Source organism: Ovis aries, chromosome 8, assembly GCF_016772045.2.
Source record: "Ovis aries strain OAR_USU_Benz2616 breed Rambouillet chromosome 8, ARS-UI_Ramb_v3.0, whole genome shotgun sequence".
NCBI lineage: Eukaryota > Metazoa > Chordata > Mammalia > Artiodactyla > Bovidae > Ovis > Ovis aries.
This window is the reverse complement of record NC_056061.1, coordinates 74,463,017-74,478,414: the sequence shown is the minus strand read 5'-3', so window position 1 is coordinate 74,478,414 and position 15,398 is coordinate 74,463,017. Positions and strand designations below refer to the sequence as shown.

At 47.9% G+C, this 15,398-nt stretch overlaps 1 pseudogene; it reads left to right on the top strand.

Annotated features, from left to right (window-relative positions):
* The first annotated feature begins 1,155 nt into the window (after positions 1-1,155).
* LOC101106498 (UL16-binding protein 1-like) lies at positions 1,156-10,698 on the top strand (annotated as a pseudogene).
* Positions 10,699-15,398: the final 4,700 nt, after the last annotated feature.

Below are 15,398 nucleotides of genomic sequence, written 5' to 3'. Positions count from 1 at the left end.
TCAGTCCCAGAGAGTGATGGATCATCTCACTCTTCATCAGCGGATAGCCCTGAGATGTGAAAGTGAGATATTCAGTGCTGGCTGGATGCTGCATAAAGGTAAATTATGAGGGGGAATAAAATGGATCACACAGGCTGCTGCTAAGTCACTTCAGTCGTATCCGACTCTGTGCTATCGCATAGACGGCAGCCCACCAGGCTCCCCCGTCCCTGGGATTCTCCAGGCAAGAACACTGGAGTGGGTTGCCATTTCCTTCTCCAATTCACGAAAGTGAAAAGTGAAAGTGAAGTCTTTCAGGCCTGTCTGACACAGGCTACCAGTGTAGAACGAGCGGCCTGAAGAGACCGCCAGGGGGCGCGCGGTGGCAGCGCTGGATCCCGGTCTCCACGAGGAACCTGCAAATTCAGGTTCTGGCCTCAGTCCTCAAACTCTTTCTAATGAGCAGTTTACTTTGGCCCACAAAAGGTCTAGGACTACTCTGGGGGCAGAAAGTACTAGAAAACATATTGCTGATGACACTGCCGTTAAGGGCTCTCTTCAGGCCCTTTCAAGAGATCCGCAGAATTCTTTGGTGGAGATGGTTGAGGGGTGGTGGATGGCGTGAAAATCTTGAGTCTTTAAAAAAAAAAAAAAAAAAAGCAGGGCTTCCCTCCTACCTCAGTCGGTAAAGTTCTGCCTGCAACGTAGGAGATCCAGCTTCGATCCCAGGGTCAGGAAGATCCCAAGGAGGAGGGCATGGCGACCCACTGAAGTATTCTCGCCTGGAGAATCCCCATGGTTAGAGGAGCCAGGCGGGCTACCGTCCTCGGGGTCACAAGAGTCGGGCACGACTGAGCCAGTAAACCACCACCGCAGGAAGACAGGCGGGAATGGGGAGGAAGGTTGAGGGGCGAGAAGGACTCGGAGGAGCAAGGAGTGAGTCAGGAGGGGGCGGCTGGGTGGGGCCATGCGAGGCTTTGGACGCCAGACGCTGGAGAAGGAAGCGCCTGGCTCCCCTGGACCGTCCAGGCGTCACCTGAGGAGGGCGGGGAGGTGACACGGCGGGGCAGTGACACGGCGGGGAACCGGCGGGAGTGGACGGGAGGGCGGGCGGAGAGTGGAAGGGCGGGGCGGGCTCTCAATATAAATAGCTCTGATCTCCCCGCGAAGTCAGACCAAAGCACTTTCCACATGGTGATGGATTGGACCACTGACCCCGAAGCACCTCTTAGTTTGTCTGCCCTGCTTCTACTCCTGGCTCTCCGGTCTGCCCGACACGAGGCGGTGAGTTCATGGATTAACCTGCGGGGAGCGGACACGGGGCCTTAAGACCCCAAGAGGGATGAGGGTGTCCGCAGGGGTTCCGGGAACGTCGAGCGGGGACCCCCTCCCTGCTTTTAGACCTCCGCGTGTCTCTTTCCCGCTGGGCTCCTGCTCCCCGCCCCCACTCCCCAGCTTGTTGCCATCCCTCGTCCCCCGCCCCGGCACCCCTCCCCGCCCTGGCATGTAAAAGACATGATCTGGGTGAAAAAGGAATCACAGCATAAAGGGCAGGGAAGCTGGGAGAAATGGGAGCCCGGGCAGCAGCAAGAAATGCTGCTCCAATCCGCGGGCCGCCTCTCCGGAATTTGGAGCCACTGGAGCTAGTGCAGGACAGGTGGGGGCCACTCCCGAGGGACAGAACCCACGGGGTTCAGGGGAAGGCTGGGTGGAGTCTGACCAGTTGCGTTGGGCGGGCCTGGGCGGCAGAGGGCCCGGTGCGGGGGGCGGGGGGGGGCGGGTAGATGGGCAAAGGTCTAGGTGGAGTCCGCCACTTGGGCAGGAAGTGGGGTGGGGGGGGTCGCTGCAGGAGGTGGGGTCAGGGAGATGGCTGGAGTCTACCCAAGAAGCCTCCTTAGAGTCCTGCTTGGTTACAACACTATTTTTTTCCATATCCCTTCCCATCCCAAGAAGCTCAGGGCCTCCAGGAACTTCCCATCTGTGAAGGGATCCTAAACCTGCCCTCTGTCAACTGGCACCCTACCCTCTTGCCTGAGAATTCACCCCAGCAGAAGCCTCCCAGCCTGGCCCCCAGGACATCCAGCTGGAGAGATGGGAGAAGAGTTTCCCAAAGTGTGTGACACAGGGCACAAGGGTGGGAATGGGCACCCCCACTTCTACCCTTCAGTCCCACATTCATATTCCCTGAGACTATGAAGACAGTGGTCTATAATCGCTATTATTTAAGGCAGGAGTTGGAGAACCTTTTCTTCAAAAGACAGAGAGTAACACTGTTGGCCATTTGGTGTCTGTGTGCATTCTACATCTCCACATTTGTGCTACAAGAGCAGGCAAAGACAACCTCAAAAAAAAAAAAAAAGAACAATGTGACTGCCCTGTAATAGTAATAGTAATAGTAATAGTAATAGTAATAGTAATAGTAATAGATGACTCATCCCTTAGGGCCTAGTGCAAGGATGCCTTAGCTGCCTGTTGGTGAACCAAAAACTTGCTCTGTCCGGCCTTGTATGTTCTGGGTGGTGTGAATGTGAAAGGAGTGTGGGTCCAGCAGATATGGGCTAATGTCCCCTGACTCCCTCTACTCTAGAACGGTTTCCATGGTCCATGGAGATATCGGGGACACTGCATGAAGCCTCTGGCATGAGTAGAGTAGGGTGTGCATGCTAAGTCGCTTCAGTCATGTCCAACTCTTTATGATCCTATGGACTATAGCCCACGAAGGTCCTCTGTCCAAGAGATTCTCCAGGCAAGAACACTGGAGTGGGTTGCTATGCTCTCCTCCACGGGATCTTCTCTCACTCAGGGTTAGATCCCACATCTACTCCAGCTCCGACACTGCAAGCAGATTCCTTACTGCTGAGCCACGGGGGCAGGCCCTGGAGAATAGTGGTCCTACAACAATTCTGATGTCAGGCCTAAGCCACCTGCTGCTCTCTCTTATTTGTTGCCTCTGGCCCTTCTAATGCCAAACCACAATATCTCTTTAATAATCTGATGGCTGGTCTATCTGAACTGATTAAGGGTTGGTGAGCCCAGATCATGATGGACAACGCTGACATTTCATGACCAGAGGCCTCACCTCCACCAGCCCCCAGGACCATACCAGGAGCCATATTTAAATGGTGTCGTATTCCCCATTGCAAATCTCATGGCCTTGCTTCAGGACATAAAGGGTCTGTGTTGTGAACCTCCAAGTAAAATGCCATATTCGGCACATACCACCTATCCGACCACAGACAGATACCTCTGACGTCACAGGTTCTGCTGGGTCATCTGCCCAAGAAGCAGGTCATCAGTCACCAGTCGTCTGTGACTGCTTTTGTGCTAGGACAGCAGTTGTATCAAAAAATCATGGTCTGCAGAGCCTGAAATGTCATATGTACAATTATAGAAATCTATGGGCCACACTGGGAATTAAATGGAGATAGGATAGGGATGACACTCCTGCAGCCCTGGAGGGTTGTAGGTTGGTACTCTGTCATTTTCTCCAGGATATGATATTCTTTACACGTACTATTGGGGGATGAAGGTCAGTGTCAGAAGTGTGAACTTGGAAATCGCTTCTATGGTAGCCCTCACGGCAGGCACAGTAACTTACGAACTGTGAAGATTTTTCATTCATATGCAAATGCAGTGGATGTGAAATGAGCACTATGAGGACCAGTGAATGGGTGACACTCCTGTGGGCAGGACGTGGGACAGATGTGTATTCCTTACACAGATCTCAGGCATCACAGTAATAACAGGCGGGCCATGATGATGTTTCAGACTGCTGGACATGATGACAGTCCCACTCTAGGTCCTATGAATGTGGGAGTGGCTTCTCTGCCAAGTGTACACTTACCCCAGTCAATGACCGTGTGGCTTCCAAGGCCAGAAGGACTTCTGCACTTGCTGTGGTGATGAGGGCCCTCCTTGCTGATGCCTGGCATCTCTGTCTCTAGGAATGGATTCTGAATATAAGACCTGACTCAGTGCTGGATACTGCACAAAGGACCCGGACATTTTGTTGGGATGTCTGCTCAGGTTCCTGAACATCCAGCCTTGTGTTTGTCTCTGTTTTTTTAATATAATTTTCCCTTTCAATTGTGTAGTTTTTAGCAGGGCTCACTGCTCTTTTGTCTGCCTCTAGGATCACCTTGTGCTAGGAGCCAGCGTGGTACTCTCTGCAGTGAGGCCTGGCTACTGTGGGGCTCCCTGGTCACTTTGGCGACTGCATCAGCTTTGCTTCTGACATAGGGCACTCCCCCTGGCATCAACTCTTTCCCCTTCTCCATCCTCACTCCTGCTGGAAGCGCACTGGTACACCAATCCCACCACCGTCCTTGACCTTTAGCAAAAGTCACCCTTGAGCTGTTGGAGATGCTTCTCATCCATTCTTTCCTCTCGGGCTCCATAGAACATGGGGGACTGCACACTTTCATGCCCTTTCATACCATGTCCACCCTGGCACATTAACTTCTCTGAGCCTTTGATCCCCTCCTCTACCACCTGCCTTGGAAGTTCTGGATTTTCTCTTTCATGCCATGTGGGCCAGGCCTTCTCCCGGATCCCAAGACCCATCAAAGTGGTAGATCAGCAGCATCTCCCTGGCCTTGCTAAACCCTGTGACCCCCAATTGTGAATTCTCCTTTCTGCAGCTTTGGGTTCTGTGTGGGCCTTATGAGCACAGTACAGATAATGTTATGTGGTTTCTCCACTTGCCCAGGTTGTAGGTGGTGTTGGGGACCAGGGGGGCCTTCCAGCTCTGCCAATCCAGCCCTGCAGCTTTTCTCTGCTCTCACATGAGTGGGGGAAGGAGGTAATGGGTCTTCTTCTCCAAAACCTGCCCTCACCTGCGTTTTCCTTCATAGACGCTCACTGTCTTTGCTACAACTTCCCCGTTGATCCTCACCCCAGTCCTGGAGAGCTGTGGTGTGTGATTCAAGGCCAGGTAGATGGGAATGTTTATCTCTATGACTGTGCTGGCACCATGATCCAATCCACAAGTCCATTGGGAGAGGAGGTGAAAACTACGAACACTTGGGAAACCCAGAGAGAAACACTGAGAGACATCGGGGACTTCCTCAAGGGGCAATTGCCTGACATTATACCGGAGAAACACGCACCCAGAGGTGAGTTCAATTCAGTTCAGTTCAGTCGCTCAGTCGTGTCCCACTCTTTGCAACCCCATGGACTGAAGCATGCCAGTCTTCCCTGTCCTTCACCAACTACCAGAGGTTGCTCAGACTCGTGTCCATCAAGTCAAACTCATGTCCATCGAGACCAGGGGTGAATTAGGAAGTCCAAATACTGAAAAAGCTGCATCCATTGCTTATGGGGAAAAAATTCAATTGGGTATTGGTCCTTTCCTAGTAGTCTAGTGGAAGGAGCAGGCCTTGGAGGAGAGATCGGGGCCAGATTACCTGGGCCCAGGGGAGGTGGACACGGTGAGGCAAAGAATTCGTCAAGTCCGGAGCCTGCATTCTTTCTTTTCCTCGATGGGGTCAGACCCTCTGACCCTGCAGGGCAGGATGACGTGCCAGTGTGAAGAGGATGGACACATCAGTGGATCCTGGCAGTTCGGCTTCAAGGGAGAAATGTGCCTCTGCTTTGATTCAGAGAATGGGCATTGGACAATGGATCATTCTGGAGGGAGGTGGATTAAAGAGAAGTGGGAGAAGGACAGAGCTGTGACCGACTTCTTCAAGAAGGTCTCCATGGAGACTGTCGGGCCTGGATTCAGGAGTTTATGGTGCACTGGGAGAAAATGTTGAAGACCTCGGGTAAGTGAAATGAGTACAATGAAATGGTAGTCCACTCAAGGTGGTATGGACCCACCCTCTGTGTGTGCATGTGTGTGTGTGTGTGTGTGTGTGTGTGTGTGTGTGTTTTGACATAGTGATCCATCTAAAGTGAGCTGTTCCTGAAACATGGATGGCCCTAGAGAGTGTCACTGAGTGATCTACGTCAGAAAGAGAAGGAGAAATATCATATGACATGTCTTATATGTGGAATCTAAAAAGAAATAGTACAAGAAAACTTATAAAACAGAAAGAGACTCACAGTCTTAGAAAACAAGCTTATGGTTACCCGGGGAAGGGAGAGTTAGGGACTCTGGGAAGGTCATGTACACGCCTCTACATGTATATGGATAACCAACAAGCTCCCACTGTATAGCACATGGAACTTTACTCAATGTTATGTGCCAACCTGGATGGAAGAGGGGTTTAGGAGAGACGGGGTACATGTATGTGTACGGGTGAATCCCTTTGCTGTTCACCTGAAACTATCATAACATTTTTAATGGCTATCCCCCAATTAACAATGTTTTGTTCTGGGGTCCTGCCCCGGTGGTTCCAGGGTAATTCAAAGCAGAGATGGAGTCGGCAATTGATTTAGAGAGAGGTAAGGAAAGAATGTTTTAGATAAGAAAATAGAGGAGAGAGTTCAGTTCCGTTCAGTTCAGTTGATCAGTCCTGTCCGACTCTTCACGACCCCATGAATCGCAACACGCCAGTCCTTCCTGTCCATCACCAACTCCCAGAGTTCACACAGACTCACGTCCATCAAGTCCGTGATGCCATTCAGCCATCTCATCCTCGGTCGTCCCCTTCTCCTCCTGCCCACAATCCCTCCCAGCATCAGAGTCTTTTCCAATGAGTCAACACTTCGCATGAGGTGGCCAAAGTACTGGAGCTTCAGCTTTAGCATCATTCTTTCCAAAGTAATCCCAGCGCTGATCTCCTTCAGAAAGGACTGGTTGGATCTCCTTGCAGTTCAAGGGACTCTCAAGAGTCTTCTCCAACACCACAGTTCAAAAGCATCAATTCTTCAGCGCTCAGCCTTCCTCACAGTCCAACTCTCACATCCATACATGACCACAGGAAAGACCATAGCCTTGACTAGACGGACCTTAGTCGGCAAAGTAATGTCTCTGCTTTTGAATATGCTATCTAGGTTGGTCATAAATTTTCTTCCAAGGAGTAAGTGTCTTTTAATTTCATGGCTGCAGTCACCATCTGCAGTGATTTGGAGCCCCCAAAAATAACATCTGACACTGTTTCCGCTGTTTCCCATCTATTTCCCATGAAGTGATGGGACTGGATGCCATGAACTGTTTCCTGAATGTTGAGCTTTAAGCCAACTTCTTCGCTCTCCTCTTTCACTTTCATCAAGAGGCTTTTTAGCTCCTCTTCACTTTCTTCCATAAGGGTGCTGTCATCTGCATATCTGAGGTTCTTGATATTTCTCCGGGCAATCTTGATTCCAGCTTGTGTTTCTTCCAGTCCAGCATTTCTCATGATGTACTCTGCATATAAGTTAAATAAGCAGGGTGACAATATACAGCCTTGACGGACTCCTTTTCCTATCTGGAACCAGTCTGTTGTTCCAAGTCCAGTTCTAACAGTTGCTTCCTGACCTGTATACAGATTTCTCAAGAGGCAGGTTAGGTGGTCTGGTATGCCCATCTCTTTCAGAATTTTCCACAGTTTATTGTGATCTACACAGTCAAAGGCTTTGGCATAGTCAATAAAGCAGAAATTGATGTCTTTCTGGAACTCTCTTCCTTTTTCCATGATCCAGCAGATGTTGGCAACTTGATCTCTGGTTCCTCTGCCTTTTCTATAACCAGCTTGAGCGTCAGAAAGTTCATGGTTCACGTATTGCTGAAGCCTGTCTTGGAGAATTTTGAGCATTACTTTACTAGAATGTGAGATGAGTGCAATTGTGCAGTAGTTTGAGTATTGTTTTGCATTGCCTTTCTTTAGTATTGGAATGAAAACTGACCTTTTCCAGTGGGGCCACTGCTGAGTTTTCCAAATTTGCTGGCATATTGAGTGCAGCACTTTCACAGCATCATCTTTCAGGATTTGAAACAGCTCAATTGGAATTTCATCACCTCCACTAGCTTTGTTCATAGTGATGCTTTCTAAGGCCCACTTGACTTCACTTTCCAAGATGTCTGGCTCTAGATTAGTGGTCACATCATCATGATTATCTGAGTCACGAAGATCTTTTTTGTACAGTTCTTTCGTGTATTCTTGCCACCTCTTCTTAATATCTTCTGCTTCTGTTAGATCCATACCGTTTCTGTCCTTTATCGAGCCCATCTTTGCATGAAATATTCCCTTGGTATCTCTAATTTTCTTGAAGAGATCTCTAGTCTTTCCCATTCTGTTCTTTTCCTCTATTTCTTTACATTGATCACTGAAGAAGGCTTTCTTATCTCTTCTTGCTACTCTTTGGAACTCTGCATTCAGGTGCTTATATCTTTCCTTTTCTCTTTTGCTTTTCGCCTCTCTTCTTTTCACATCTATTTGTAAGGCCTCCCCAGACAGCCATTTTGCTTTTTTGCGTTTCTTTTCTAGGGGATGGTCTTGATCCCTGTCTCCTGTACATTGTCACGAACCTCATTCCATAGTTCATCAGGCACTCTGTCTATCAGATCTAGGCCCTTAAATCTATTTCTCACTTCCAGTGTAAATCATAAGGGCTTTGATTTAGGTCATACCTGAATGGTCTAGCAGTTTTCCCTACTTTCTTCAATTTAAGTCTGAATTTGGCAATAAGGAGTTCATGATCTGAGCCACAGTCAGCTCCTGGTCTTGTTTTTGTTGACTGTATAGAGCTTCTCCATCTTTGGCTGCATAGAATACAATCAGTCTGATTTCAGTGTTGACCATCTGGTGATGTCCATGTGTACAGTCTTTTCTTGTGTTGTTGGAAGAGGGTGTTTGCTATGACCAGTGCATTTTCTTGGCGAAACTCTATCAGTCTTTGCTCTGCTTCATTCTGCATTCCAAGGCCAAATTTGCCTGTTATTCCAGGTGTTTCTTGACTTCCCACTTTTGCATTCCAGTCCCCTATAATGAAAAGGACACTTTTGGGGGGTGTTAGTTCTGAAAGGTCTTGTAGGTCTTCATAAAACCATTCAACTTCAGCTTCTTCAGCATACAGAAGAAGAAAGAGGCTGATATTCCTTGGTTTACAAAGAGAACCAATAAAACTCCGAGACAAGAAGTTTGCCCTGTTCACGGAGGCCACAGGTGCCCTCCCAGTCTCCCGAGGGAGTGAAACACAGAACGTCTTCCCATTCAGGTCTTAGAAACCCTGGCAGATAAGTGAACACAGGGAGCCTCTATGCTCCAAGCGATAAGCCTGAAAAAGAGTGAGAGGGAGAGAGAGAAAATGATTGACACGGGGAGACCAAGCTGCTTCAGTGAGCGAGGCCCCATAACTTTATTTTCAAAAGGACTTTTATACCTTTTCCACAAATGATGTTGTGTACATTATCATCTGGCCTTGGAGGCCTGTGAAACATTTTAAGACCCTCTTTTGACAAAGGCTGCTCAACCAGAAAACTTATTTTCCCTTAAAGTGTTTTTTCTTTATATTTCTAATCTATGTCAGCCTCAGAAAATATCAAACAAAGTTACATTTTCACTAGGCAAAGGTGCAGCGAGTTACAACAAAGAAAGAACCAATTAGCTCAAAGGTGTGATGTGGTTAGTTTCAAGGCTACATTTGTTTTTTCTTACATTCTAACTATGTTAACAAATGTACTCCCAGGTGCACAGTGGATAAGAGATATGGGAACTTAGCAACAAGCATTGGCCCAATAATGAAATCCTACACCAGCACTACTCTAATAACTTTTAACTCTTTGAAAGGCTCTATGTTTTAGGCTTCCCGTGCCTCTCACAGTTGGGGGGTTGTAAACAATCACATGCGTAGTTGTAAAAGTCTGGTTAAGGCAAGTTAGAGAGCCATCAGAGGGGTTTGATCTGAAACACTCCTTTTATATGCAGGAGACTGTTAACTGGAGCTCTAAGTTAACTTTTTCCAGAGAAAGGTGGTCGGGGTTAGCCCCCCTGTAATGTCAGAAGAATAGGTGGAAAGCACAGTGCAGTAAGGCAGGCAGACTCTGGTTTTGGGGGTAGATGCTCAAGAAAATTCAGCAAGGCTCTCTTAAGGCCTGACCCACCTTTGCCTGTCAGACCCCTTAACCTTATGGACTAACAAGGCAGGACTCCTTGTGCTGGCTCCTGGGAGGTTGGGGCATGAATGAAAATAAAAGAATGTAAAAAAATAAATTAAAAAAGTGAGTTGTTCCTTGGGAGAACAATGATCCGGGATGCTCTGTCATCCTCCTTCCTCTTCCACCTCCTGACATCTCTTCTCACAGCACAGGCGTTTGGATGACTGAACGTGGATTTTTGCTGACCCAAATCCTGTAGACATCTTTTTTATTTCTGGGATTTAATTCTCACTGGATCCTCTTTCTAGACTCTTATTTCAAATGTCACCAATTCTACTTCGGGAAAACTGTCAATACCACCTCTGCTGTCAGCTCCTGAGGACTGCATCCTCAGGTCACAATCTCTGATGTCACAGCTGGACTGAGTGGCTGTGTTGGAAACCTTGCTTCCCCATTAGCTGTCAGAGCCCCATGAGGACTGGGCTCCTCCCTTCCCCCTGTCTCACCTGAGGATCTATCTCAGGGGCCTCCATGTGATGTGTGTAAACTGTCTGCACAGTAGGGGTACTGAGTCAGGGGGGTGAGGAGGCATCAGCTTAGTTTGGGGTCTGGACAAGGGCTTCACTCTTACTCTCCATGCAGCACCACCAGCCATGGGCCCCTCTACCGTGCAGCCCATGGCCACAGCCGTCAAGTCCAAATCCCGGATCCTCCCCATGCTCCTCACCAGTTTCATCATAACTGACTTCCTGGGCTGAGTACTTTCCAGGAGCAGGTACTAAGGGCAGAATTCAGAGTGAAGGCAGGGGCACAGGGCCTGGTGTGAGGCCGGGGAAGGTGAATCCCAGCCAACCCCTGCCCCTCACTGAACCTCTTCATCCTGGAAATGAGCAGGGAGATAAGACCCCATATCACCTGAGAGCAGAATTTGACAAGCTCAGCCCTGAGTTCTGAGAGGTCCCCACTGTCAGGTGACACTGTGAAAAGGGAGCGGCTTCCACTAGGCTGAGGGCCTACTGATACTTAAAGGGTTTAACCAAGTCCCCTGACTGAGCACAGACTGCTGGCTGGCTGGGCCCAGGGTAGTGGTGTGAGAACAGCAGGCACTCAAGACAAGGGCAGGACTCAGGGGGCTGAGAGCAGCATGGGGGCTCCATATGATGTGTCAGCAGGGAGGGGACCCACCCAGAGGCCAAGATGAGAGGGGCCAGGTTGTTATCCCAAGAGGAAGGGGTGGAAAGGCCTTTGCAGACCCAACTCCAAAGGTCCGTACTCACAGGAAGTGGCGTGGGTCAAGCAGGCAAGGCAGGCGCCCCACAGGAGAGACTGTGGAAAGGGCTGAGGCCAGGCCTGTACTCCTGGAGCAGCAACAGTTCTGACTCAGCCTGTGGCCTGCACGTCACCAGCCTCCTTGGGGACCCAGAGCCCTGTCACTGAGTGGCCCTGCCTTGAGCAGAGGTGCCTGGGAGTGGTGGGCCTGAGCTGGGGTGGAGGCGCCCAGCTGGGAGTCCATGAAGAGATGGGGGCAGGGTCCCTGGTCCTGAGAGCTGTGTATGCTGCTGGCTCTGAGGCTGGAGGGGAGCGAAGGAATATTTGCCTGAAGCCCCCCAAGGCTGTCAGGAAGCAAGGCCCCTCTTCTGGGGACCTGCTCCCTGGTCTTTTCGGCCCCCCTCAGGGAGGATCCGGACCTGAGTAAAGGAGCAGATTGATTCCTCACTGGCTCAAGTCCTGAGCCTGAGCAGGGGGTGTCAGGGCCTGGCAAGACTCTGTGATGCAGGAAAGAAGGAGGAGGTGACAAGAAACTTCTGGGCCTGGAGTAGGGGTGGGGGTTGAGGACATATGAGCCCCTCAGTGAAGGCGGGGCTGGATGGGGGCTGGGGAGGGGCCGCCCCAGGAAAGTGTCAGGAGTTCCTCAGCCTCCTGGACCAACACCTGTTTCTTTTCCTCAGGAGATGATGCTCCCAGAAAGCGCCTGACAGGGCACTGTCAGCCTCAGGACTCAGTCTTTGCTTGGCTGCCTTTGTTCTCCTGCTGTTCACTTTAGAGCCAGGAGATGAGACCTTAGGAACCCCAAGTCTGTCTGTCAGTTATGACGACACGGTGGCTGCACCATCTCGAGTCTCTTGTCGCATCTGATGAGCATCCTCCTCAACATCTTTACTTTTTTCAAATCTCCTTTCCCACTTTCTCTTGGTGTTGAGTGATGCAATCTCTGCACTAATACTTTCTACTACTTGAACAAGAGATCACCACAAACATAACACTTTCTATCTTCTAGTTTTTGGAAAATTAGACTTTTGCCTGCATCATGACCTTATTCTTAAAAATGATGATATTGGTGGAAAAATACATCTGCTATTACAGGACTCAGGGTTTTGTTTCTTTATCCAGAGAAACAACTTCATTATATTTTCAAAGGGATACAATTTTACATTGACTTGTTCCCTTCATAATTTATTACCCCATCGGTGCTGAGTCGTGTTTGATTCTTTGCGACCCCATGGACTGTAGGCCACCAGGCTCCTCTGTACATGGGATTTCCCAAGCAAGAATACTGGAGTGGTTGCTATTTCTGTCTCCAGGGCATCTTCCTGATCCAGGGATCAAACTCATGTCGCCTGTGTCCCCTGTAGTTCATTTGTTGGCAGGCTGATTTTTACCACAAGCACCACCTGGGAAGCCTTTATAGTGATTCTTAAATCAACATCTCTATATTGCAGAAAAGTTAAGTACTTCATGCCTGTTTTCTAAACCAGGAGAGAAGTCATGGTATTTCCCCATTCCTCCACATTATATAAATAAAACCAATGATAATGCTTTATTTCTTGTGGAAACAGAACTTAAGGATCATTCCTAAAGTAACATGCAGTCCAGCTGTGAAGTGATCCTTAAATTCTCTGGATTTTTAAATGTATGTTTCACCATATCCCAACAGTAGGTCATGTGTTCACCCTACTATGCAGCCATCCGAGTGTTAGTTCCAGGCTGGAAAACATAGACTAAAAGCCATGTAGATAGAGGCCAACCTCAGAGATACTGTGGGCTGGGTTCCAGACCAGGGCAATACAGTAAATTTCACAATAAAGGGAATCACACAAATTTTTTCATTTCCACTGCACATAACATTGTGTTGACATGGAAGTCTGTTAAGTGTGCAATACCTTCATCTCTAAATAAACAATGTCCAGACCTTAATACACAACACTTTGTTTCTAAAATAAAATATGTTGAGCATCCTCTGAGCCTCCAGTGAGTCACCATGTTTTTGCTGGTGGAGGGTCCTGTCTCAGTGTCTGTAGCTACTGACTAATTAGGGTGGTGGTTGCTGAGGGTTTTGGTGGGTAGCACAATTTCTGAAAATAAGACAACAGTGAAATTTGCCACATCATTTGACTCTTCCTTTCACAGAAGGATTCTCTGAGCAGCAATGCTCTTTGACAGCGTTTTACCCATAGTAGAGCTTCTTTCAAAACTGGAGGTAATCCTCTCAAGTCCTCCTCCTGCCTTTTCAACTAAATTTATTCTAAACTTAAAAGATTCTAAGTCCTTTGTTGTCATTTCAACAATCTTCACAGAATCTTCACTGGGAGTAGATTTTATATCAAGAAGCCACTTTGTTTGCTCATCCATTAGAGTCAACTCTCATTTATTCCAATTTTATCATTAGATTGCAACAATCAGTCCCATCTTTACATTAGGCTCCACTTCTAATTCTAGCCCTCTTGCTATTTTCACCATATCTGTAGTTACTTCTTCAAAAGTGAACTCTTGAACCCCTCAAAGTCATCTAGAAAGTTAAAATCAACTTCTTCTAAATTTCTATTAATGTTGAAATTTCAACCCCTATTCATGAATCACGAATGTTTTGGATGGAGCTTATAATCATGAATTCGCTTTAGAAAGTTTTCAATTGACTTTGCCCAGATCCATCAGAGGAATCACTATTTGTGGCAGCTATAGCCTTAGAGAAACTATTTCCTAAATGCCACGACTTGAACATCATGACTACTCCTTGATTCATGGGCTGCAGAACAGATGATGTGTTAGCAGGTGTGAAAACAAAGTGAATCTCATTGTACTTCTCCATCAGGGCCCTTGGGTGCATTCTCAATGAGCAGTGATATCTTGAAGGGAATCCTTTTTTGGGAGCACTAGGTTTCCACAGTGGATTTTCTATTTTTGGTAATCAGTGATGTAAACTGAGATGCTGTCATCTCGACTTTGTTGTTCCATTTGCAGAGCACAGGCAGAGCAGATTTAGCATAATTCTGAAAGTCACTAGGATTTTAAGAAGGTAAGTGAGGCTTGGCTTCAAGTTACCAGCTGCATTAGCCCCTAACAAGAGAGTCAGCCTAGCCTTTGAATCTTTGAAGCCAGGCACTGAGTTCTCCTTGCTAGCCATGCAAGTCCTCAGGGGCATCTTCTTCCAATAGAACACTCTTTTCTCTACACTGGAAAGCTCTAATTTAGGACAGCCATCTTCAGAGATTATTTTATTAGCTCTTCTGGATGACTTGCTGCAGCTTCGGCATCAACCCTCTCTCTTCCACTCTGAGCTTTATGTTATGAAGACGGCTTCTTTCCTTAAAACTCATGAACCAACTTCTAACAGCTTTCAACTCTTTTTTCTGCAGCTTCCTCACCTCATTCAGCCTTCATAGATTTGAAGCGAGCTAGGGCCTTGCTCTGGATTAGGCTTTGGCCTAAGGCAGTGTTGCGATCTTTCTTCCAGTCCACTGAAAGATTCTCCATATCAGCAGTAAGGCTGTTTTGCTATCTTCCTTTGTGTGTTCACTGGAGGAGCACTTTTGATTTCCTTTAAGAACATTTCTTTGCTTCACAACTTGACTATTAGGGGAGAGAAGCCTCGTTTCTGGCCCATCTTGGCTTTGACATGGCCTTCTTCAAAAGCTTAACCATTTCTATCTTTGGATTTAAAGTGAGAGAGGCATGATTCTTCTTGTCAATGGGACATGTAGAGGTAATGTTATTAATTGGCCTGATTTTTATATTGCTGTGTCTCAGGGACTCAGGAGTCTCAGGACAGAGATGGACGGGTCAACGGAGCAGTCAGGACTCACACACATATCGGATGGCAATGTGCCCATGGTTCCTGGCACCTCAAAACAATCACAATACTAACATGAAAGATCATTGATCACACAAAAGCAAAATCAAGATGGCCAAGTAGGATGCCATGAGCTCCACTCTCCCATGAACACACCAAAACTACAACAACATACAAAACAGCTCTTCTGAGAAAAAGACCTGAAACCAGCAGAACATCCCCTCTACAACCAGCATAGAGAAAGAATCATGCTGAGAAGGGCAGGAGCAGAAAAGAAGGGATCTAGTCAGGACCCTTTGGCCAGGCACTCTCCAACAGAGGGGTCATCACAAAATGGAGCATTCTGCCTAAGGAGCAGGAGGTTTAGGCCCTACATCAGGCACCCCAGCC